Source organism: Anomaloglossus baeobatrachus, chromosome 2 (assembly GCF_048569485.1).
Source record: "Anomaloglossus baeobatrachus isolate aAnoBae1 chromosome 2, aAnoBae1.hap1, whole genome shotgun sequence".
In the NCBI taxonomy this organism is placed as follows: domain Eukaryota; kingdom Metazoa; phylum Chordata; class Amphibia; order Anura; family Aromobatidae; genus Anomaloglossus; species Anomaloglossus baeobatrachus.
Genome location: NC_134354.1, coordinates 357,180,509 through 357,207,012, shown reverse-complemented (window position 1 = coordinate 357,207,012; position 26,504 = coordinate 357,180,509). Strand labels below are relative to the sequence as shown.

At 43.4% G+C, this 26,504-nt stretch overlaps 5 non-coding genes across 5 annotated transcripts; all 5 read left to right on the top strand.

The window, feature by feature from the left end:
- Positions 1-4,966: 4,966 nt before the first annotated feature.
- Positions 4,967-5,039, top strand: TRNAV-UAC (transfer RNA valine (anticodon UAC)). The gene has a single exon. It is a non-coding gene; the product is annotated as a tRNA-Val (tRNA).
- A 176-nt stretch (positions 5,040-5,215) lies between these two features.
- On the top strand, positions 5,216-5,288 carry TRNAV-CAC (transfer RNA valine (anticodon CAC)). Its single transcript has one exon. It is a non-coding gene; the product is annotated as a tRNA-Val (tRNA).
- A 416-nt stretch (positions 5,289-5,704) lies between these two features.
- Positions 5,705-5,777, top strand: TRNAV-AAC (transfer RNA valine (anticodon AAC)). The gene has a single exon. It is a non-coding gene; the product is annotated as a tRNA-Val (tRNA).
- Positions 5,778-9,206: 3,429 nt separating this feature from the next.
- TRNAV-UAC (transfer RNA valine (anticodon UAC)) lies at positions 9,207-9,279 on the top strand. The gene has a single exon. It is a non-coding gene; the product is annotated as a tRNA-Val (tRNA).
- Positions 9,280-9,455: 176 nt separating this feature from the next.
- On the top strand, positions 9,456-9,528 carry TRNAV-CAC (transfer RNA valine (anticodon CAC)). The gene has a single exon. It is a non-coding gene; the product is annotated as a tRNA-Val (tRNA).
- The last annotated feature ends 16,976 nt before the right edge of the window (positions 9,529-26,504 follow it).

Genomic DNA, 26,504 nt, shown 5'->3' with positions numbered 1-26,504 from the left:
TTTTTCTCCATTTTTTTTCTCCACTTATTCTCCACTTATTCTCCACTTTTTCTCCACTTTTTCTCCACTTATTCTCCACTTTTTCTCCATTTTTTTCTCCACTTTTTCTCCACTTTTTCTCTATTTTTTTCTCCACTTATTCTCCACTTTTTCTCCACTTATTCTCCACTTTTTCTCCACTTTTTCTCCACTTTTTCTCCATTTTTTTCTCCACTTTTTCTCCACTTTTTCTCCACTTATTCTTCACTTTTTCTCCACTTATTCTCCACTTTTTCTCCACTTTTTCTCCATTTTTTTCTCCACTTTTTATCCACTTTTTCTCCACTTTTTCTCCATTTTTTTCTCCACTTTTTCTCCGTTCTTTTTCTATGGTCGGTCTACCCATTAGCTCTGCCATGCATACTGTAGCTCTACACCTACTGCACATGTTACTTTATGATTGACATCTCTTTCGTACCAGAGCTGTCTAAGCCTACTCTGACCCCATATTTGTCATTACTATATTGTCCTTGTACTGTATTATGACATTTGTATCATGTGTTTCATTTCTTGCTGTGTTGCAATTTTTTTGCTGCATCCCAATTGTACCTTTACATTGTTCGAGTTTATGTTATTGTTCTCTCACTCTTATGTGATACTGATTATTGTCATTTTTCATGATTACATGCAGATAAGTCCAATCTGACGAAGGCTCAGGCCGAAACGTCATTTGTAACTTGTTTTGGACAAAAACATATATGCTTATGAAAACATTTTTTTTCTTAATACGGACCAATAAAGAGTGATTTTGCATTACTATCCGTTGTGACTTTCTGACTTTGTCTGGGAGATTTAGAGTGCCGAGGTTACTCACTAATTTTATCTATTATTACCTCTGAGCACCTATATACCAGTGAGCAGAGCTTCTTCTACAGTAGTTCTCCTGATTAGGCATGCCCTTACCTCATGAGCAGGGCATTGCAGCTTTGGTAGCAACCATTACGACATGGACTCTGCTGCTGTGGACCCGAGAAGAGTGAGTGCAGATTCATTGCACCCACACTCCTCACATGAAGGGTCCGCACTCCTAGAAAATGGGGGATACGTTCCCTGAGTGTCTCCCCCCCATATTCTAGACGGTCCAGAGTCGTCGTGGGACCCCTTTATTTTTTTTCTTACAATAAATTGGTGAAAGAGGAAATGTTTTGGGGACTGTTTTTCCAAATAAATTTCTTTTGTCGATTTTTTTTTTTTGTTAGTACTGACAGTTTATGATGTTGGGTATCTAATAGACGCCATGACATCACAAACTGCTGGGCTTTATCTCAGGTTACTTTACAGCTAGTATCAACCGATTTATTACCCCGTTTGCCACTGCACCAGGGCACGGGATGAGCTGGGGTGAAGCGCCAGGATTGGCGCATCTAGTGGATGTGCCACGTCTGGGGTGCCTGCGGCCTGCTATTTTTAGGCTGTGAAGGCCCAATAACTATGGACCTTCCCACCCTGAGAATACCAGACCACAGCTGTCCGCTTTACCTTGGCTGGTGATCCAATTTGGGGGGGACCCTACTTTTATTGTGTAATTATTAATATTTATAAAATAATTATAAAAAAGAGCCTGAGGGGACCTCCACATTGGATCCCCAACCACGCTAAAGCTGCCAGCTGTGGTTTTCAGGCTACAGCCGTCTGCTTTACCCTAGCTGGCTATCAAAAATGGGGGGACCCAACGTCATTTTTTTTTTTAACTATTTTTTAAATAGAAAAAATTAATGAGCTTCCCTGTATTTTGATTGCCAACCAAGGTAACGGCAGGCAGATGGGGGTGGCAACCCATAGCTGTCTGCTTTATCTGCGCTGAGAATCAAAAATACCGCGAGAGCTACGTCATTTTTTTAAAGATTTATTTTTACAGCACTGTGATGTCCAGCAATCAAAATACAGGGAAGCCCATTTTATTTTTAGTTATTTAAATAAATAATTAAAAAAAATATATATGGGCTCCCGCTGCATTTTTTGTATTGCTAGGTAAGGGTAATCCAAGCAGCTACTGGCTGCTAACCCCCACTGCTTGGTGTTACCTTCACTGGCAATGGAAAATCCAGGGAAGCATTTTTTATTTTTTTTGCCAAAAAACTACAAAAAAAGGGCGTGAGCTTCGCCATATTTTTGTATGCTAGCCAGGTATAGCAGGCAGGTGCTGGAAGAGTTGGATACAGCGCCAGAAGATGGCGCTTCTATGAAAATGCCATTTTCTGAGGCGGCTGCAGACTGCAATTCGCAGCAGTGGGGCCCAGAAAGCTCAGGCCAACCTGTGCTGCGGATTCCAATCCCCAGCTGCCTAGTTGTACCTGGCTGGACACAAAAATGGGGCGAAGCCTACGTCATTTGTTTTCTAATTATTTCATTAAAAACATGAAATAATAAAAAAGGGCTTCCCTTTATTTTTGGTTCCCAGCCGGGTACAAATAGGCAACTGGGGGTTGGGGGCAGCTGTACCTGCCTGCTGTACCTGGCTAGCATACAAAAATATGGCGAAGCCCACATAATTTTTTCAGGGGGCAAAAAACTTCTGCATACAGTCCTGGATGGAGTATGCTGATCCTTGTAGTTCTGCAGCTGCTGTCTGTCTGTATGGAGAAGAGCAGACAGCAGCTGCAGAACTAGAAGGCTCAGCATACTCCATCCAGGACTGTATGCAGAATTTTTTTGCCCACCAAAAAAATGACGTGGGCTTCGCCATATTTTTGTATGCTAGCCAGGTACAGCAGGCAGCCACGGGCTGCCTCCAACTCCTTGTTGCCTATTTGTACCCGGCTGGGAACCAAAAATATAGGGAAGCCTGTTTTTTTTTAATTATTTCACTTATTTCATGAAATAATTAAAAAACAAATGACGTGGGCTTCGCCCCATTTTTGTGTCCAGCCGGGTACAACTAGGCAGCTGGGGATTGGAGTCCGCAGCACAGGTTAGCCCGAGGTTTCAGGGCGCCTCTGCTGCGGATTTCAGTCCGCAGCCGTCCCAGAAAATGGCGCTCTCATAGAAGCGCCATCATCTGGCGCTGTATCAAACTCTTCCAACAGCCCTGGAGCCGGGTGGCTTGTTGGGTAATCATGAGTTAATACTGGCTTTGTTTTACTAGCCAGTATTAAGCCAGAGATTCTTAATGTCAGGCACGTTTGACCCGGCCATTAAGAATCTCCAATAAAGGGTTAAAAAAAAGACACCACACAGAGAAAAGATACTTTAATAGAAATAAATACACAGACACATTAGAGACTCCATCTTTATTACCCCCTGTCAGCCCTCCACGATCCTGCTCTTCTGTCTTCTTTCTAGTGTAGTAGTAGTGACGATTGTAGTGAGGAAGGATGAGGTTCACCAGCTCATCACTTGGGGCTGGGGAACCTCATCCTCACTACAATGCTCACTACAATCGTGCAGCCTTCACTCCGTGAGTGATCAGTGCTGGCTGTCAGCGGTAACAGCGGTAACGCTGACAGACGCGTTACCATAGCAATGGTGCTCTCGGAGCCGCGGTTAGCTAACTGCGTTGCTATGGCAACGGTGATCTCCGTTAATGACCGGCTGTGTCAGCCGGTCCCTAACGGAACGGGGAGTCGACCGTGTGCTAGAGCATGTCGCCGGTACACGGCGATACACATATGTGCACCGTGTACCGGAGAGATGCACTCGCAGGTCCTACATGACGTGTCATAGTCATGTGACCAGTCTGTAGCCAATGAGATAATAGCCACGTGACTGGTCACATGGCTATTTTGACGTCACGATAGGTCCTGCATCTCTGCTGGCAGTGCTGGTCACGGGGAGGATTCAGCAATCATCGGATGGAATAGCGGCAGGAGACAGAGTGCAGAAGGGATCGCGAGGACCGGTAAGTGTTATGGCAATGTTTATTAACTGTTTGTGTACATTTATCATGCATTTTTATATGTTTGTGATTGCCTCCCATTATAGCCTATACGTTCGAGTTCGGTTCGTCGAACGTTCGACGAACTGAACTCGAACGGGACCTCCGTTCGGCGAACCGCCTCGAGCCGAACCGGGACCAGTTCGCTCATCTCTAGTAATAATAATAATAGTAATAATAATTGTAAATGTTTCATTTGTTGCCGTATGACGGGATGTTTTGGCTTCCATCACAAACAGAACTACAAATTATTATTTTTTTTCCCCTGGCGGTCAAAACTCGTCTCTAAATGCCATTACTTTGCAAGATTTCACAAGTTTCATAGTGGAGTCGGCATCACGTCTACTTCACATTCAGAAGTTCCTGGGTTCAATCCCCAGTAAAAACAAGCCGTTTTCGCTGTTGAAGTAATTTGCTATCAACGTGTAACATATGAAATTCTTTGTTTTGTTGCCAACTGATAATATATTTTGGCTTTTATTACCAAGAGAACTACGATTTTGGGTTTCTTTTTTATTGACCATTTTAGCAGAAAACTTAATCCCATATTATAAAAATCCTGTTTGTTTCAAAATATATAGTTCCTTTAAATACAAAAGCAAACAACTAAACTATGTGGAAAAAAGTAACACATTCAATGTAAACTTCCTTTTAAGTAAAATTTCTTTGTAGGAATTAAACTGGTAAAATATGTAATAAAAATTGTAAATGTTTCATTAACAAAAAATACTTTCTTCAGCAATAAAAAGGCCCCGTCAGTCACAATTCTGCTCTGCTAGCCAATACACAGTAACTTTCCATCAGGTTTCATAGAGTAGTGGTCATCACGTCTGCTTAATGCGCAGAAGGTCCTGCGTTCAATCCCCAGTAAAACCAATCTGTTCTTGGTGTTGAAATAATACTCAATTAAACTACAATATATGAAGTTCTTGGCTTTGTTGCCGAATGATGGGATGTTTTGGCATCCATCCCGAACAGAGCTACGAATTTGGTTTTTTTTTCCCTGGCGGTCAAAACTCGTCTCTAATTGCCATTATTTTGCAGGCTTTCAAAGGTTTCATAGTGTAGTGGAAATCACGTCTGCTTTACACGCAGAAGGTCCTGGGTTCAATCCCCAGTGAAACCCATGTGTTCTTGGTGTTGAAATAATCCCCTATCAACCTGCAGTATATAAAGTACTCGGCTTTGTTGCCGAATAACGGGATGTTTTAGCTTCCATCACCAACAGAGCTACGAATTTGTTTTTTTTCCCCTGGCAGTCAAAACTCGTCTCTAATTGCCATTACTTTGCAGAATTTCAAAGGTTTCATAGTGTAGTGGTCATCACGTCTGCTTCACACGCAGAAGGTCCTGGGTTCAATCCCCAGTGAAACCAATCTGTTTTTGGTGTTGAAGTAATTTCCTATCGACTTGTAATATGTGAAATTCTTGGTTTCGTTGCCAAATGACAATACATTTTGGCTTCCATCACAAAGAGAACTACGATTTTGGGTTTCTTTTTTATTGACCATTTTAGCAGAAAACATAATCCCATATTATAAAAATCCTATTTGTTTCAAAATATATAGTTCCCATAAATACAAAAGCAAAAGACCAAACTATGGAGAAAAAAGTAACACATTCAATATAAACTTCAATTTAAGCAAAATCCCTTTGTAGGAATAAAACTGGTAAAATATGTAATAATAATTGTAAATGTTTCATTAACCAAAAATACTTTCCTTCAGCAATAAAAAGGCCCCGTCAGTCACAATTCTGCTCTGCTAGCCAATACACAGTAACTTATCGTCAGGTTTCATAGTGTAGTGGTCATCACATCTGCTTAACACGCAGAAGGTCCTGGGTTCAATCCCCAGTGAAACCAATCTGTTCTTAGTGTTGAAATAATACGCTATCCAACTACAATATATGAAGTTCTCGGCTTTGTTGCTGTATGACGGGATGTTTTGGCTTCCATCACAAACAGAACTACAAATTATTATTTTTTTCCCCTGGCGGTTAAAACTCGTCTTTAAATGCCATTACTTTGCAGAATTTCACAAGTTTCATAGTGGAGTCGTCATCACGTCTACTTCACACGCAGAAGGTCCTGGGTTCAATCCCCAGTAAAAACAAGCCGTTTTCGCAGTTGAAGTAATTTGCTATCAACCTGTAACATATGAAATTCTTTGTTTTGTTGCCAACTGATAATATATTTTGGGTTTTATTACCAAGAGAACTACGATTTTGGGTTTCTTTTTTATTGACCATTTTAGCAGAAAACATAATCCCATATTATAAAAATCCTGTTTGTTTCAAAAAATATAGTTCCTTTAAATACAAAAGCAAACAACTAAACTATGTGGAAAAAAGTAACACATTCAATGTAAACTTCCTTTTAAGTAAAATCCCTTTGTAGGAATAAAACTGGTAAAATATGTAATAAAAATTGTAAATGTTTCATTAACAAAAAATACTTTCTTCAGCAATAAAAAGGCCCCGTCAGTCACAATTCTGCTCTGCTAGCCAATACACAATAACTTTCCATCAGGTTTCATAGAGTAGTGGTCATCACGTCTGCTTAACGCGCAGAAGGTCCTGCGTTCAATCCCCAGTAAAACCAATCTGTTCTTGGTGTTGAAATAATACTCAATTAAACTACAATATATGAAGTTCTTAGCTTTGTTGCCGAATGATGGGAAGTATTTGATATCAACCTGTAACATATGAAATTCTTTCTTTTGTTGCCAACTGATAATATATTTTGGCTTCCATCACCAAGAGAACTACGATTTTGGGTTTCTTTTTTATTGACCATTTTAGCAGAAAACATAATCCCATATTATAAAAATCCTGTTTGCTCCAAAATATATAGTTCCTTTAAATACAAAATCAAACAACTAAACTATGTGGAAAAAAGTAACACATTCAATATAAACTTCCTTTTAAGCAAAATCCCTTTGTAGGAATAAAATTGGTAAAATATGTAATAAAAATTGTAAATGTTTCATTAACCAAAAATACTTTCCTTCAGCAATAAAAAGGCCCTGTCAGTCACAATTCTGCTCTGCTAGCAAATACACAGTAACTTTCCATCAGGTTTCATAGAGTAGTGGTCATCACGTCTGCTTAACATGCAGAAGGTCCTGCGTTCAATCCCCAGTAAAACCAATCTGTTATTGGTGTTGAAATAATACTCAATTAAACTACAATATATGAAGTTCTTGGCTTTGTTGCCGAATAACAGGATGTTTTAGCTTCCATCACCAACAGAGCTACGAATTTGTTTTTTTTCCCCTAGCGGTCAAAACTCGTCTCTAATTGCCATTATTTTGCAGGATTTCAAAGGTTTCGTAGTGTAGTGGTCCTCACGTCTGCTTCACACGCAGAAAGTCCTGGGTTCAATCCCCAGTGAAACCAATCTGTTTTTGGTGTTGAAGTAATTTCCTATCGACTTGTAATATGTGAAATTCTTGGTTTCGTTGCCAAATGACAATACATTTTGGCTTCCATCACAAAGAGAACTAGGATTTTGGGTTTCTTTTTTATTGACCATTTTAGCAGAAAACATAATCCCATATTATAAAAATCCTATTTGTTTCAAAATATATAGTTCCCATAAATGCAAAAGCAAAAGACCAAACTATGGAGAAAAAAGTAACACATTCAATATAAACTTCAATTTAAGCAAAATCCCTTTGTAGGAATAAAACTGGTAAAATATGTAATAATAATTGTAAATGTTTCATTAACCAAAAATACTTTCCTTCAGCAATAAAAAGGCCCCGTCAGTCACAATTCTGCTCTGCTAGCCAATATACAGTAACTTTTTGTCAAGTTTCATAATGTAGTGGTCATCACGTCTGCTTAACACGCAGAAGGTCCTGGGTTCAATCCCCAGTAAAAACAAGCCGTTTTCGCTGTTGAAGTAATTTGCTATCAACCTGTAATATATGAAAATCTTGGTTTTGTTGCCAACTGATAATATATTTTGGCTTCCCTCACCAAGAGAACTACGATTTTGGGTTTATTTTTTATTTACAATTTTAGCAGAAAACATAATCCCATATTATAAAAATCCTGTTTGTTTCAAAATATATAGTTCCTTTAAATACAAAAGCAAACAACTAAACTATGTGGAAAAAAGTAACACATTCAATGTAAACTTCCTTTTAAGCAAAATCCCTTTGTAGGAATAAAACTGGTTAAATATGTAATAAAAATTGTAAATGTTTCATTAACCAAAAATACTTTCCTTCAGCAATAAAATGGCCCCGTCAGTCACAATTCTGCTCTGCTAGCCAATACACAGTAACTTTTCGTCAGGTTTCATAGTGTAGTGATCATCACGTCTGCTTAACACGCAGAAGGTCCTGGGTTCAATCCTCAGTGAAACCAATCTGTTCTTAGTGATGAAATAATACGCTATCCAACTCCAATATATGAAGTTCTCGGCTTTGTTGCCGAATGACGGGATGTTTTGGCTTCCATCACAAACAGAACTACAAATTATTTTTTTTTTCCCCTGGCGGTCAAAATTCGTCTCTAAATGCCATTACTTTGCAGGATTTCACAGGTTTCTTAGTAGAGTCGTCATCACGTCTACTTCACACGCAGAAGGTCTTGGGTCAATCCCCAGTAAAATCAAGCCGTTTTTACTGTTGAAGTAATTTGCTATCAACCTGTAACATATGAAATTCTTTGTTTTGTTGCCAACTGATAATATATTTTGGCTTCCATCACCAAGAGAACTACGATTTTGGTTTTCTTTTTTATTGACCATTTTAGCAGAAAACATAATCCCATATTATTAAAATCCTGTTTGTTTCAAAATATATAGTTCCTTTAAATACAAAAGCAAACAACTAAACTATGTGGAAAAAAGTAACACATTCAATGTAAACTTCCTTTTAAGCAAAATCCCTTTGTAGGAATAAAACTGGTAAAATATGTAATAAAAATTGTAAATGTTTCAATAACCAAAAATACTTTCCTTCAGCAATAAAAAGGCCCCGTCAGTCACAGTTCTGCTCTGCTAGCCAACACACAGTAACTTTCCATCAGGTTTCATAGAGTAGTGGTCATCCCGTCTGCTTAACACGCAGAATGTCCTGCGTTCTATCCCCAGTAAAACCAATCTGTTCCTGGTGTTGAAATAATCCTCAATTAAACTACAATATATGAAGTTCTCGGCTTTGTTGCTGAATGATGGGATGTTTTGGCTTCCATCCCCAACAGAGCTACGAATTTGTTTTTTTTTTTCCCTGGCGGTCAAAACTCGTCTCTAATTGCCATTACTTTGCAGGCTTTCAAAGGTTTCATAGTGTAGTGGAAATCACGTCTGCTTTACACGCAGACGGTCCTGGGTTCAATCCCCAGTGAGACCCATGTGTTCTTGGTGTTGAAATAATCCCCTATCAACCTGCAGTATATAAAGTTCTTGGCTTTGTTGCCGAATAACTGGATGTTTTAGCTTCCATCACCAACAGAGCTACGAATTTGTTTTTTTTTCCCTGGCGGTCAAAACTCGTCTCTAATTGCCATTACTTTGCAGAATTTTAAAGGTTTCATAGTGTAGTGGTCATCACGTCTGCTTCACACGCAGAAGGTCCTGGGTTCAATCCCCAGTGAAACCAATCTGTTTTTGGTGTTGAAGTAATTTCCTATCGACTTGTAATATGTGAAATTCTTGGTTTCGTTGCCAAATAACAATACATTTTGGCTTCCATCACAAAGAGAACTACGATTTTGGGGGGTTTTTTTATTGACCGTTTTAGCAGAAAACATAATCCCATATTACAAAAATCCTATTTGTTTCAAAATATATAGTTCCCATAAATACAAAAGCAAAAGACCAAACTATGGAGAAAAAAGTAACACATTCAATATAAACTTCAATTTAAGCAAAATCCCTTTGTAGGAATAAAACTGGTAAAATATGTAATAATAATTGTAAATGTTTCATTAACCAAAAATACTTTCCTTCAGCAATAAAAAGGCCCCGTCAGTCACAATTCTGCTCTGTTAGCCAATACACAGTAACTTTTCGTCAGGTTTCATAGTGTAGTGGTCATCATTTCTGCTTAACATGCAGAAGGTCCTGGGTAAAGTTGAGCGCGGTTCGAGGTTCGAGGTTCTCCAGTTCTAGGCTCGAGTGATTTTGGAGGCTGTTCGAGATCGAACTAGAACTCGAGCTTTTTGCAAAAGCTCGATAGTTCTAGATACGTTCGAGAACGGTTCTAGCAGCAAAAAGCAGGGCTTTTTACAGCTATGGTGTGCAGGAGCCATCGCTGGCAGCCTGCCACAAGCTGGTAACCAAGATAAAAATCGGGTATCCAACCAAAGCGCTTTGGTTAGTAACCCGATGTTTATCATAGTTACGTGCAGGAAGCCCACACTTCCCCGCTCAGCTCGCTCTGCCCCCTCCTGCCCGCGGCATGTACACACGTACACACGTACACACACACACACACACACACACACACACACACACGGTCCCGCTCGGCTTACCTGCGGTCGGCCCGGGGGCAGCAGTCCTTGGCACTGGAAACTGTGGCTGCCGGCCCTTTAAGGCCCGCAGACCACAGCGTTCACTGTGTTCTCCTGCATTGAGCATCATCTGTGGGCGGAGCTACCGCCCGGCGTCCTGCTCGGTCGCACAGATGAAGGAGTCACAGTGCCAGCCAGCGACCCCCAGCACATCGCTTCCCTCCGGCGCTGTGTGGGCCCCATCTGCACCGTGACCTGATCAGTATGAGGGACATCACTCCCTCCCCGCCCCTCCCTGTCCCCCCGTGCGTGTGTGGGCCCCGCAGAGCCGTGTGTGGCCCCCGGAGCCGCGTGTGTGGGCCCCGCAGAGCAAGGTGTGTGTTTGTATGTATGCATGCAGCAGAGCAGTATGCGTGTCTATATGTATGTATATATGCAGCAGAGCAGTATGCGTGTCTGTATGTATGTATGTATATATGCAGCAGAGCAGTATGCGTGTCTGTATGTATGTATATATGCAGCAGAGCAGTATGCGTGTCTGTATGTATGCATGTATATATGCAGCAGAGCAGTATACGTGTCTGTATGTAAGTATATATATATATATATATATGCAGCAGAGCAGTATACGTGTCTGTATGTATGTATGTATATATGCAGCAGAGCAGTATGCGTGTCTGTATGTATGTATATATGCAGCAGAGCAGTATGCGTGTCTGTATGTATGTATGTATATATGTAGCAGAGTAGTATGCGTGTCTGTATGTATGTATATATGTAGCAGAGCAATATGCGTGTCTGTCTGTATGTATGCATGTATGTATGCGGTAGAGCAGTATGCGTGTCTGTATGTATGTATGCATGTATGTATGTATGCAGCAGAGCAGTATACGTGTCTGTATGTATGTATATATGTAGCAGAGTAGTATGCGTGTCTGTATGTATATATATATGCAGCAGAGCAATATGTGTGTCTGTCTGTATGTATGCATGTATGTATGCGGTAGAGCAGTATGCGTGTCTGTATGTATGTATGTATACATGCAGCAGAGCAGTATGCGTGTCTGTATGTATGTATATATGCAGCAGAGCAGTATGCGTGTCTGTATGTATGTATGTATATATGCAGCAGAGTAGTATGCGTGTCTGTATGTATGTATATATATATATATGCAGCAGAGCAATATGCGTGTCTGTCTGTATGTATGCAGCAGAGCAGTATACGTGTCTGTATGTATGTATATATGTAGCAGAGTAGTATGCGTGTCTGTATGTATATATATATGCAGCAGAGCAATATGCGTGTCTGTATATGTGCATGTACGTATGCAGCAGAGCAGTATACGTGTCTGTATGTATGTATGTATATATGCAGCAGAGCAGTATGCGTGTCTGTATGTATGTATGTTTATATGCAGCAGAGCAGTATGCGTGTCTGTATGTATGTATATATGCAGCAGAGCAGTATGCGTGTATGTATGTATATATGCAGCAGAGCAGTATGCGTGTCTGTATGTATGTATGTATGTATGCAGCAGAGCAGTATATGTGTCTGTATGTATGTATGTATGCAGCAGAGCAGTATGCGTGTCTGTATGTATGTATATATGCAGCAGAGCAGTATGCGTGTATGTATGTATGTATGTATATATGCAGCAAAACAGTATGCGTGTATATATGTATATATGCAGCAGAGCAGTATGCGTGTCTGTATGTATGTATGTATATATGTAGCAGAGTAGTATGCATGTCTGTCTGTATGTATGCATGTATGTATGCAGCAGAGCAGTATACGTGTCTGTATGTATGTATATATGTAGCAGAGCAGTATGCATGTCTGTATGTATGTATATATGCAGCAGAGCAGTATGCGTGTATGTATGTATATATGCAGCAGAGCAGTATGCGTGTCTGTATGTATGTATGTAAATATGTAGCAGAGTAGTATGCGTGTCTGTATGTATATATATATGCAGCAGAGCAATTTGCGTGTCTGTCTGTATGTATGCATGTATGTATGCAGCAGAGCAGTATACGTGTCTGTATGTATGTATATATGTAGCAGAGCAGTATGCGTGTATGTATATATATATGCAGCAGAGCAGTATGCGTGTCTGTATGTATGTATGTATATATGTAGCAGAGTAGTATGCGTGTCTGTATGTATGTATATATATATGCAGCAGAGCAATATGCGTGTCTGTCTGTATGTATGCATGTATGTATGCAGCAGAGCAGTATGCGTGTCTGTATGTATGCATGTATGTATGCAGCAGAGCAGTATACGTGTCTGTATGTATGTATGTTTATATGCAGCAGAGCAGTATGCGTGTCTATATGTATGCATGTATATATGCAGCAGAGCAGTATGCGTGTCTATGTATGTATGTATATATGTAGCAGAGTAGTATGCGTGTCTGTATGTATGTATGTATATATGCAGCAGAGCAGTATGCGTGTCTATGTATGTATGTATATATGTAGCAGAGTAGTATGCGTGTCTGTATGTATGTATATATGCAGCAGAGCAGTATGCGTGTCTATGTATGTATGTATATATGTAGCAGAGTAGTATGCGTGTCTGTATGTATGTATATATATATGCAGCAGAGCAATATGCGTGTCTGTCTGTATGTATGCATGTATGTATGCAGCAGAGTAGTATGCGTGTCTGTATGTATGCATGCAGAGCAGTATGCGTGTCTGTCTGTATGTATGTATGTATGTATGCAGAAGAGCAGTATGCGTGTCTGTTTGTATGTATGTATGCATGTATGTATGCAGCAGAGCAGTATGCGTGTCTGTCTGTATGTATGTATGCAGCAGAGCAGTGTGTGTGTGTGTGTCTGTATGTATCTATGCAGCAGAGCAGTATGTGTGTCTGTCTATATGTATGTATGTAGCAGAGCAGTGTGTGTGTGTCTGTCTATATGTATGTATGCATGCAGAGCAGTATGTGTGTGTCTGTATGTATGTATGTATGCAGCATAGCAGTGTGTGTCTCTGTATGTATGCATGTATGATGTGTATCTATGTATGTCAGTGTATATGACTGTATAGATTTGTCTGTTTAAATGTATTTTTGTGAGTTTGTCTTTAAATATGTATATGTACGTGTATGTATCTGTGTATGTGTGTGTGTCTGCGTGTTTATGGGGCCCACTGGGACTCTTCCGCCCGGGGCCCACAAAAACCTGGAGCCGGCCCTGCCTGCGGTGATGAAGTCCCGCCATCCCGACCTCAGCGCTGTCACTGTCCTTCATGGCCGCCGCTTGTCACATCACCTTCTCTCGCTTCCGACCCGAGACTGACTAGCGGTGACGTCACGGGCCTCTCGCGATTCTTGGCTGTGAAGGCGGCGGTCATTGAACTCAGTGACAGGGGCTGTCAGTGTGCTGGAGATCAGCGCAGGTAATGTACCTCGCTGACAGCAGCACTTGTCATCCCCTGCAGTGACCTGGGCTGACCCATTGATGTTAGCTCAGGTCACTGCACTGCTCTCCCAGCCAATGGGGAACATCCTGCTCTTCATTGACTGGGACAGTGTGGATCGTCATGGCATCCCCTTGGATTACACCAGACCTGGATTTGTTTTTCATTCTAATAAATTGGTTAAAGAGGGAATGTTTTGGGGAGTGTTTTTTCAAATAAAAATGTGTTTGTCGTCTATTTTTTTTTATTACTGACTGGGTTGGTGATGTCGGGTATCTGATAGACGCCTGACCTCACCAACCCCAGGGCTTAATGCCAGGTGACATTACACATCTGGCATTAACCCCATATATTACCCCGTTTGTCACCGCACCAGGGCGCGGGATGAGCTGGGGCGAAGCACCAGGATTGGCGCATCTAATGGATGCGCCACTTCTGGAGCGGCTGTGGCCTGCTATTTTTAGGCTGGGGAGAGTCCAATAACCATGGACCTCCTTAGTCTGAGAATATCAGGCCTCATCTGTCTGCTTTACCTTGGCTGGTGATCCAATTTTGGGGGACCCCTACGTGTTTTTTTTTTTTAATTATTTATTTAATTTAAAATAACAGCGTGGGGTGCCCTCAGTTTTGGATTACCAGCCAAGGTGAGGTTGCCAGCTGTGGCCTGCAGGCTGCAGCCGTCTGCTTTACCCTAGCTGGCTATAAAACTAGGGGGAACCCTACGTCATTTTGTTTTCATTTTTTTGGCTAAATACGAAGCTAAGCACCCCTTAGTGCCACATGAAAGGCACCAAAGGGTGCTCCACTTTTTCTCCACTTTTTCTCCACTTCTTCTCCACTTCTCCACTTTTTCTCCACTTTTTCTCCACTTTTTATCCATTTTTTTCTCCACTTTTTATCCACTTTTTATCCACTTTTTAGCCATTTTTTTCTCCACTTTTTCTCCACTTTTTCTCCACTTTTTCTTCACTTTTTCTCCACTTGTTATCCATTTTTTCTCCACTTTTTCTCCACTTTTTCTCCGTTCTTTTTCTATGGTCGGTCTACCCATTAGCTCTGTTATGCATACTGTAGCTCTACACCTACTGCACATGTTACTTTATGATTGACATCTTTTTCGTACCAGAGCTGTCTAAGCCTACTCTGACCCCATATTTGTCATTACTATATTGTCCTTGTACTGTATTATGACATTTGTATCATGTGTTTCATTTCTTGCTGTGTTGCAATTTTTTTGCTGCATCCCAATTGTACCTCTACATTGTTCGAGTTTATGTTATTGTTCTCTCACTCTTATGTGATACTGATTATTGTCATTTTTCATGATTACATGCAGATAAGTCCAATCTGACGAAGGCTCAGGCCGAAACGTCATTTGTAACTTGTTTTGGACAAAAACATATATGCTTATGAAAAAATTTTTTTTCTTAATACGGACCAATAAAGAGTGATTTTGCATTACTATCCGTTGTGACTTACTGACTTAGTCTGGGAGATTTAGAGTGCCGAGGCTACTCACTAATTTTATCTATTATTACCTCTGAGCACCTATATACCAGTGAGCAGAGCTTCCTCTACAGTAGTTCTCCTGATTAGGCATGCCCTTACCTCATGAGCAGGGCATTGCAGCTTTGGTAGCAACCATTACGACATGGACTCTGCTGCTGTGGACCCGGGGAGAGTGAGTGCAGATTCATTGCACCCACACTCTTCACATGAAGGATCCGCAATCCTAGAAAATGGGGGATACGTTCCCTGAGTGTCTCCCCCCCATATTCTAGACGGTCCAGAGTCGTCGTGGGACCCCTTTATTTTTTTTCTTACAATAAATTGGTGAAAGAGGAAATGTTTTGGGGACTGTTTTTTCAAATAAATTTCTTTTGTCGATTTTTTTTTGTTAGTACTGACAGTTTATGATGTTGGGTATCTAATAGACGCCATAACATCACAAACTGCTGGGCTTGATCTCAGGTGACTTTACAGCTAGTATCAACCTGATTTATTACCTCGTTTGCCACTGCACCAGGGCACGGGATGAGCTGGGGTGAAGCGCCAGGATTGGCGCATCTTGTGGATTCGCCACGTCTGGGGTGCCTGTGGCCTGCTATTTTTAGGCTGTGAAGGCCCAATAACTATGTACCTTCCCACCCTGAGAATACCAGACCACAGCTGTCCGCTTTACCTTGGCTGGTGATCCAATTTGGGGGGGACCCTACTTTTATTGTGTAATTATTAATATTTATAAAATAATTATAAAAAAGAGCCTGAGGGGACCTCCACATTGGATCCCCAACCGGTAAAGCTGCCAGCTGTGGTTTTTAGGCTACAGCTGTCTGCTTTACCTTAGCTGGCTATCAAAAATGGGGGGACCCAACGTCATTTTTTTTTTTAACTATTTTTTAAATAGAAAAAATTAATGGGCTTCCCTGTATTTTGATTGCCAACCAAGGTAACGGCAGGCAGACTGGGGTGGCAACCCATAGCTGTCTGCTTTATCTGCGCTGAGAATCAAAAATACCGCGGAGCGCTACGTCATTTTTGTAAAGATTTATTTTTACAGCACTGTGATGTCCAGCAATCAAAATACAAGGAAGCCCATTTTGTTTTTAGTTATTTAAATAAATAATTAAAAAAAATATATATGGGCTCCCGCTGCATTTTTTGTATTGCTAGGTAAGGGTAATCCAAGCAGCTACTGGCTGCTAACCCCCACTGCTTGGTGTTACCTTCACTGGCAATGGAAAATCCAGGGAAGCATTTTTTATTTTTTTTGCCAAAAAACTACAAAAAAAGGACGTGAGCTTCGCCATATTTTTGTATGCTAGCCAGGTATAGCAGGCAGGTGCTGGAAGAGTTGGATACAGCGCCAGAAGATGGCGCTTCTATGAAAATGCCATTTTCTGAGGCGGCTGCAGACTGCAATTCGCAGCAGTGGGGCCCAGAAAGCTCAGGCCAACCTGTGCTGTGGATTCCAATCCCCAGCTGCCTAGTTGTACCTGGCTGGACACAAAAATGGGGCGAAGCCTACGTCATTTGTTTTCTAATTATTTAATGAAATTCATGAAATAATAAAAAAAGGGCTTCCCTTTATTTTTGGTTCCCAGCCGGGTACAAATAGGCAACTGGGGGTTGGGGGCAGTCGTACCTGCCTGCTGTACCTGGCTAGCATACAAAAATATGGCGAAGCCCACATAATTTTATCAGGGGGCAAAAAACTTCTGCATACAGTCGTGGATGGAGTATGCTGAGCCTTGTAGTTCTGCAGCTGCTGTGTGTCTGTATGGAGAAGAGCAGACAGCAGCTGCAGAACTACAAGGCTCAGCATACTCCATCCAGGACTGTATGCAGAATTTTTTTGCCCACTAAAAAAATGACGTGGGCTTCGCCATATTTTTGTATGCTAGCCAGGTACAGCAGGCAGCCACGGGCTGCCTCCAACCCCCAGTTGCCTATTTGTACCCGGCTGGGAACCAAAAATATAGGGAAGCCCGTTTTTTTTAATTATTTCACTTATTTCATGAAATAATTAAAAAACAAATGACGTGGGCTTCGCCCCATTTTTTGTGTCCAGCCGGGTACAACTAGGCAGCTGGGGATTGGAATCCGCAGCACAGGTTAGCCCGAGGTTTCTGGGCGCCTCTGCTGCGAATTTCAGTCCGCAGCCGTCCCAGAAAATGGCGCTCTCATAGAAGCGCCATCATCTGGCGCTGTATCCAACTCTTCCAACAGCCCTAAAGCCGGGTGGCTTGTTGGGTAATCATGAGTTAATGCTGGCTTTGTTTTACTAGCCAGTATTAAGCCAGAGATTCTTAATGTCAGGCACGTTTGACCCGGCCATTAAGAATCTCCAATAAAGGGTTAAAAAAAAACACCACACAGAGAAAAAAATACTTTAATAGAAATAAATACACAGACACATTAGAGACTCCATCTTTTTTACCCCCTGTCAGCCCTCCACGATCCTGCTCTTCTGTCTTCTTTCTTTCTAGTGTAGTAGTAGTGACGATTGTAGTGAGGATGAGGTTCACCAGCTCATCACTTGGGGCTGAGGAACCTCATCCTCACTACAATCCTCACTAGTGTAGTAGTAGTGATGATTGTAGTGAGGATGAGTTTACCCAGCTCATCACTTGGGGCTGAGGAACCTCATCCTCACTACAATCCTCACTAGTGTAGTAGTAGTGACGATTGTAGTGATGATGAGTTTACCCAGCTCATCACTTGGGGCTGAGGAACCTCATCCTCACTACAATCATCACTAGTGTAGTAGTAGTGACGATTGTAGTGAGGATGAGTTTACCCAGCTCATCACTTGGGGCTGAGGAACCTCATCCTCACTACAATCATCACTAGTGTAGTAGTAGTGATGATTGTAGTGAGGATGAGTTTACCCAGCTCATCACTTGGGGCTGAGGAACCTCATCCTCACTACAGTCCTCACTAGTGTAGTAGTAGTGACGATTGTAGTGAGGATGAGTTTACCCAGCTCATCACTTGGGGCTGAGGAACCTCATCCTCACTACAATCCTCACTACAATCGGGAAGCAGCGTGCAGCCTTCACTCCGTGAGTGATCAGTGCTGGCTGTCAGCGGTAACGCTGACAGACGCGTTACCATAGCAATGGTGCTCTCGGAGCCGCGGTTAGCGGTGACGTCACCGCTAACTGCGTTGCTATGGCAACGGTGATCTCCGTTAATGACCGGCTGTGTCAGCCGGTCCCTAACGGAATGGGGAGTCGACCGTGTGCTAGAGCATGTCGCCGGTACACGGCGATACACATATGTGCACCGTGTACCGGAGAGATGCACTCGTCCTACATGACGCGTCATAGTCATGTGACCAGTCTGTAGCCAATGAGATTATAGCCACGTGACTGGTCACATGGCTATTTTGACGTCATGATAGGTCCTGCATCTCAGCTGGCAGTGCTGGCCATGGGGAGGATTCAGCGATCATCGGATGGAATAGCGGCAGGAGACAGAGTACAGGAGGGATCGCGGGGACCGGTAAGTGTTATGGCAATGTTTATTAACTGTTTGTGTACATTTATAATGCATTTTTATGTGTTTGTGATTGCCTCCCATTATAGCCTATTGGTTCGAGTTCGGTTCGTCAAACGTTCGACGAACCGAACTCGAACGGGACCCCCGTTCGGCGAACCGACTCGAGCCGAACCGCGACCGGTTCACTCATCTCTAGTCCTGGGTTCAATCCCCAGTGAAACCAATCTGTTCTTAGTGTTGAAATAATACGCTATCCAACTCCAATATATGAAGTTCTCGGCTTTGTTGCCGAATGACGGGATGTTTTGGCTTCCATCACAAACAGAACTACAAATTATTTTTTTTTTTTCCCCTGGCGGTCAAAACTCGTCTCTAAATGCCATTACTTTGCAGGATTTCACAGGTTTCATAGTGGAGTCGTCATCACGTTTACTTCACACGCGGAAGGGTCTGGGTTCAATCCCCAGTAAAAACAAGCCGTTTTCGCTGTTGAAGTAATTTGCTATCAACCTGTAACATATGAAATTCTTTGTTTTGTTGCCAACTGATAATATATTTTGGCTTCCATCACCAAGAGAACTACGATTTTGGGTTTCTTTTTTATTGACCATTTTAGCAGAAAACATAATCCCATATTATAAAAATCCTGTTTGTTTCAAAATATATAGTTCCTTTAACTCCTTCAGCCCCAAGCCTATTTTGACCCTAAAGACCAGGCCATTTTTTGCAATTTTGACCAGTGTCACTTTATGAGGTTATAACTCTGGAACGCTTCAATGGATCCTGGTGATTCTGAGATTGTTTTCTCGTGACATATTGGGCTTCATGTTAGTGGTAAACTTAGGCCGTTACTTTTTTTAGTTTCTTTGTGAAAAAAACGGAAATTTCGCGAAAATTTTGAAAATTTTGAAATTTTCAAACTTTTAATTTTTATGCTCTGAAACCAACGAGACATATGACACAAAATAATTAATAAATAACATTTCCCACATGTCTACTTTACATCAGAACAATTTTGGGAAAAAAAAAAAATTCATAAGGAAGTTATAGGGGTTCAAAATTTATGAGAAATTTCTCATTTTTACAACAAAATTTACAAAGCCACTTTTTTTAGGGACCACATCACATTTGATTTGATTTTGAGGGGCCTACATGAAAGAAAACACCCAAAAGTGACACCATTGCAAAAACGGCACCCCTCAGGCTACTCAAAACCACATTCCATAAGGTCATTAACCCTTCAGGTGTTTCACAGGAACTAAAGCAATGTGAAAGGAAAAAATGAACATTTTAGTTTTTGCTACAAAAATGCAAATTTAGACTCAAATATTGCATTTTCCCAATGGGAGGAGGATGAAATGGACCCTGCCATTTGTTGTGCAATTTCTTCCGAGCACACAGATACCTCATATGTGGCAGAAAACCACTCTTTGGGCGCATGGCAGGGCTCCGAAGGGAAGGTGCGTCATATGACTTTTTGAACGGAAAATTAGATGAAATTGTTAGACGCACCATGTTGTGTTTGGAGAGCCCCTGATGTGCCGAAACAGTGGACAATCCCCACATGTGACCCCATTTTGGAAACTAGACCCCCCAAGGCATAAATATAGATGGGTAGTGAGCACTTATAACCCTTATGTGCTTCATACATTGAGCCGAAAAAACAAAAAAGTACTTTTTTTTGCACAAAAATGTTATTTTGGGCTCAATTTTTTAATTTTTACAGGGGAAACAGGATAAAATGGACCCCAAAATTTGTTGGGAATTTTGTCCTGAGTAAGTCAATACATCATATGTGGCGGAAAACAACTCTTTGGGCGTATGGCAGGGCTCCGAAGGGAAGGTGCGTCATTTGACTTTTTGAACGGAAAATTAGATGAAATTGTTAGACGCACCATGTTGTGTTTGGAGAGCCCCTGATGTGCCGAAACAGTGGACAATCCCCACATGTGACCCCATTTTGGAAACTAGACCCCCCAAGGCATAAATATAGATGGGTAGTGAGCACTTATAACCCTTATGTGCTTCATACATTGAGCCGAAAAACAAAAAAGTACTTTTTTTTGCACAAAAATGTTATTTTGGGCTCAATTTTTTAATTTTTACAGGGGAAACAGGATAAAATGGACCCCAAAATTTGTTGGGAATTTTGTCCTGAGTAAGCCAATACATCATATGTGGCGGAAAACCACTCTTTGGGCGTATGGCAGGGCTCCGAAGGGAAGGTGCGTCATTTGACTTTTTGAACGGAAAATTAGATGAAATTGTTAGACGCACCATGTTGTGTTTGGAGAGCCCCTGATGTGCCGAAACAGTGGACAATCCCCACATGTGACCCCATTTTGGAAACTAGACCCCCCAAGGCATAAATATAGATGGGTAGTGAACACTTATAACCCTTATGTGCTTCATACATTGAGTCGAAAAAACAAAAAAGTACTTTTTTTTGCACAAAAATGTTATTTTGGGCTCAATTTTTTAATTTTTACAGGGGAAACAGGATAAAATGGACCCCAAAATTTGTTGGGAATTTTGTCCTGAGTAAGCCAATACATCATATGTGGCGGAAAACCACTCTTTGGGCGTATGGCAGGGCTCCGAAGGGAAGGTGCGTCATTTGACTTTTTGAACGGAAAATTTGATGAAATTGTTAGACGCACCATGTTGTGTTTGGAGAGCCCCTGATGTGCCGAAACAGTGGACAATCCCCACATGTGACCCCATTTTGGAAACTAGACCCCCCAAGGCATAAATATAGATGGGTAGTGAGCACTTATAACCCTTATGTGCTTCATACATTGAGCCGAAAAAACAAAAAAGTACTTTTTTTTGCACAAAAATGTTATTTTGGGCTCAATTTTTTAATTTTTGCAGGGGAAACAGGATAAAATGGACCCCAAAATTTGTTGGGAATTTTGTCCTGAGTAAGCCAATACATTATATGTGGCGGAAAACCACTCTTTGGGCGTATGGCAGGGCTCCGAAGGGAAGGTGCGTCATTTGACTTTTTGAACGGAAAATTAGATGAAATTGTTAGACGCACCATGTTGTGTTTGGAGAGCCCCTGATGTGCCGAAACAGTGGACAATCCCCACATGTGACCCCATTTTGGAAACTAGACCCCCCAAGGCATAAATATAAATGAGTAGTGAGCACTTATAACCCTTATGTGCTTCATACATTGAGCCGAAAAAACAAAAAAGTACTTTTTTTTGCACAAAAATGTTATTTTGGGCTCAATTTTTTAATTTTTACAGGGGAAACAGGATTAAATGGACCCCAAAATTTGTTGGGAATTTTGTCCTGAGTAAGCCGATACTTCGCATATGGTGAAAAACCACTGTATAGGCTCACAGCAGGGCTCCAAAGGGAATGAGCGATGTATTCTCAGGGACATGGTATGTCATTTTTATATTTGTGTTGTGTAGGGTTTGTCAAGTCACTGTCGTGTAGTGTGCGTTAGGTCACCGTTTTTGTCGTATACTGTGCGTCAGGTCACCGTCTTTGTCGTGTAGTGCGTCAGGTCACTGTCTTTGTCGTGTAGTGTGCGTCACGTCAACGTCTTTGTCGTGTAGTGTGTCAGGTCACCGTCTTTGTTGTGTAGTGTGCGTCACGTCTCCATCTTTGTCGTGTAGTGCGTCTGGTCACTGTCTTTGTCGTGTAGTGTGCGTCACGTCACCGTCTTTGTCGTGTAGTGCGTCAGGTCACCGTCTTTGTTGTGTAGTGTGCGTCACGTCACCGTCTTTGTCGTGTAGTGCGTCAGGTCACCGTCTTTGTTGTGTAGTGTGCGTCACGTCTCCATCTTTGTCGTGTAGTGCGTCTGGTCACCGTCTTTGTTGTGTAGTGTGCGTCACGTCTCCATCTTTGTCGTGTAGTGCGTCTGGTCGCCGTCTTTGTCGTGTAGTGTGCGTCACGTCACCGTCTTTGTCGTGTAGTGCGTCAGGTCACTGTCTTTGTCGTGTAGTGTGCGTCACGTCACCGTCTTTGTCGTGTAGTGCGTCAGGTTACCGTCTTTGTTGTGTAGTGTGCGTCACGTCACCGTCTTTGTCGTGTAGTGCGTCAGGTCACCGTCTTTGTTGTGTAGTGTGCGTCACGTCTCCATCTTTGTCATGTAGTGCTTCTGGTCACCGTCTTTGTTGTGTAGTGTGCGTCACGTCTCCATCTTTGTCGTGTAGTGCGTCTGGTCACCGTCTTTGTCGTGTAGTGTGCATCACGTCACCGTCTTTGTCGTGTAGTGCGTCAGGTCACCGTCTTTGTTGTGTAGTGTGCGTCACGTCACCGTCTTTGTCGTGTAGTGTGTCAGGTCATTGTCTTTGTCGTGTAGTGCGTCAGGTCACAGTCTTTGTCTTGTAGTGCGCGTCACGTCACCGTCTTTGTCTTGTAGTGCGCGTCACGTCACCGTCTTTGTCGTGTGCCTCAGGAATTTTAGGTGGGCTATATTAATTTAGTACCCGGACGAATGATAGACTTTGAAGCAGTCACTCATACAAAGTCCGGGTTTATCGGGACAGGTATCACATTGATACTTCGTTTCCCGCCTCAGCCCTTTTTTATAGCACACCCGGCACCTCTTCTGCGCTCTTCCTCGTGCGGTGGTTTGTGGTACCTCACCAGGAAAATGTTGCCCTGGTACCACACGGGAACCTTCAGTTCTAGAGGTAGTAGGAACTGCTGCTGCTGCTTCTTCTTCTTCTCCTCTTCCAAAAATCATGGTCTTGATTACTACCTCCTGGAACTGAAGGAAGGTGTTGGTCTGGCCTGCACATCGGGAGAGCACGAAAGCAATGTATAGTGCCATCTGCACGATGTGCATGGCCAGTTTTTTATACCACACCTTAACCTTCCGCATGGCATTATAGGGCTGGAGGACTTGATCAGAAAGATCAACTCCTCCCATATGTTTGTTGTACGCCAAGTCACAGTCCGGTTTGCGAACCTGTGCTGATGTACCTCGAACATTGGTTGCAGTGGTGCCGGGACCATGAATTGTGGTCAAGAAAAGGACATCCCTTTTGTCCTTGAACTTAACTACAACCATGTTGTCGCTACATTGGGCTCTGCTCTCACCTTTTTGGAGCAGCTGCCCAATTAGCGTCACAGGAAGACCCTTCTGGTTCTTCCGGATCGTACCGCAAGCTGCGGTACCTCTGGAAGAGAGGGATTGGAAAAGTGGGATGATTGAATAAAAGTTATCAACGTACAGATGATAACCTTTATCAAGCAGTGGGTAGATCAAACTCCACACAATTTTCCCACTCACCCCCAGAGTAGGTGGGCATTCTGGGGGTTGGATCTGCATGTCCTTCCCTTCGTAAACACTAAAGCTGTGAGTGTACCCTGAGGTACTCTCGCACAGCTTGTAGAGTTTAATGCCATACCTTGCCCTTTTACTGGGCAAGTACTGGCGGAACTTCAGTCTCCCCTTGAAGTGGATGAGGGACTCATCCACACAAATTTCCCTCCGGAGAACGTACACTTCAGCAAACTTTTTGCTAAAGTGTTTGATGACCGGACGAATTTTGAACAGTCTGTCAAAATTCGGGTCATCTTGGGGAAGACACTCCAGATTGTCCCTAAAATGCAAAAATCTGTGGATAGCCTCAAACCGTCTGCGGGGCATAATCATACCAAATACTGGAGTGTTGTATAAAACATCAACACTCCAATATTGGCGAAGTTCTGGCTTCTTCACTAACCCCATGTGAAGAGTCAGACCCCAGTACTTCATCATTTCTACTGAATCCGTTGGGGTCCAGCTAGAAAATGATGAGCGAGGGTTTTTGGCCAAAAATTGTTGGGCATAAAGATTTGTTTGCACCACCATGAGGCTAACGAACTCTTCAGAGAAATAGACTTTGAAAAATTCTATTTCTCTAAGGTTGTTGGTATCAAACTGGATTCCTGATTGGGGAGTAAAATCAGGAATCCGTGGTGCAAAATTTTCGGGGGCTGGGGTCCACTCCCGGTCACTAGTGCTAGGTTGGGGGTCACTAGCACTAGTGCTGGGCTGGGCATCACTCACGCTCTGCGCCGGGTCTTCTCCACTGGGCGCCGGGTCTTCTCCACTGGGCGCCGGGTCTTCTCCACTGGGCGCCGGACGAATCAGTCTACGACGTCTTCTGGGTGGTTCCTCGGCACTGGAGGAGGAAGAGGACTGGGAGGAGCAAAGGAATGTGGGGTCATCTCCTTCGCTATCAGTCTCGGAGGCAACAATGGCATATGCCTCCTCGGCTGAATACATCCTCCGAGATTGGGAAGACCGGGACATCGTATGTGGAGTGTGTGTGTGTAGGTGTGCAAAGAAAAACTTTATTCAAATGTTTGGGTATGTGTTTGAACAGGAAAAACCTAAAAAAAAAAAACAAAAACAAAAAAGCAGAATATCAGAATTTTGCAAAAAAAATAAAATAAAAAATATACACACGCACCTGCAACTGACACCAAGCCCAGAGTCACACGTGTGAGTTTCGCATCGCATCACCTTGCAAAGCCGCCCGCTCCTTGGTAAGAAGCGTGCAGCAGCATGTATTTGTACATGGCTGCACGCTCCTGCCCGGGAAGCGGGCGGCCAAGACAAGTTATGTGATGCGAGACTGCCATGTTGGCACTGGGCTGACCTTTACAATAATAAAAAAAACAAAAAAAACATTTATGTATGTCACATTCGACGGGGGTGAAGGAGGAAAGGGGGGTGAAGGAGGAAAGGGGGGTGAAGGAGGAAAGGGGGGTGAAGGAGGAAGCTAGGATCAATACTCACTCAGCAGCAGGAGAGATTGGAGCACATTGTCCAAGCAGCTGATGGTGAGTCAGGACATGGGGTCAGCGGTGGATTTTGGGGGGGGGCGGGGGTGGAGGGAGCATGGGGGGCAGCGGTGGATTGGGGGGGGGTGGAGGGAGCATGGGGGGCAGTGGTGGATTGGGGGGGGTGGAGGGAGCAAGGGGGGCAGCGGTGGATTGGGGAAGGGGGGGTGGAGGGAGCAAGGGGGGCAGCGGTGGATTGGGGAAGGGGGGGTGGAGGGAGCAAGGGGGGCAGCGGTGGATTGGGGAAGGGGGGGTGGAGGGAGCAAGGGGGGCAGCGGTGGATCGGCAGCAGAGATGGCTGGGGGAGGGGAAGCAAACACTGGCCTGCGATTACAGGCAGCGATGAGGTGTGCGGGGCAGCGATGGTACGGTGGGGCGTGCGGAGCGGAGGCAGCGGCGGAGGAGCGATCGTGCGGCGGGGCGGCGTGTGGCAGCAGTGCGGGAGCAGCGGTGGGCCGGAGCGGCGATGGGTCAGCGGCAGAGCGGCGATGGTGCGGAGGCAGCGGTGGGGCGGTGATCGGGCAGTGCGGGGGTAGCGGTAAAGCGGTGCGGGGGTGGCGGAGGCAGCGATCGGGCAGTGCGGGGGTGGCGGAGGCAGCGGTGGGGCGGCGATCGGGCAGTGCGGGGGTGGCGGTGAAGCGGTGCGGGGGTGGCGGAGGCAGCGATCGGGCAGTGCGGGGGTGGTGGTGAAGCGGTGCGGGGGTGGCGGAGGCAGCGATCGGGCAGTGCGGGGGTGGCGGTGAAGCGGTGCGGGGGTGACGGAGGCAGCGATCGGACAGTGCGGGGGTGGCGGTGAAGCGGTGCGGGGGTGGCGGAGGCAGCGATCGGACAGTGCGGGGGTGGCGGTGAAGCGGTGCGGGGGTGGCGGAGGCAGCGATCGGGCAGT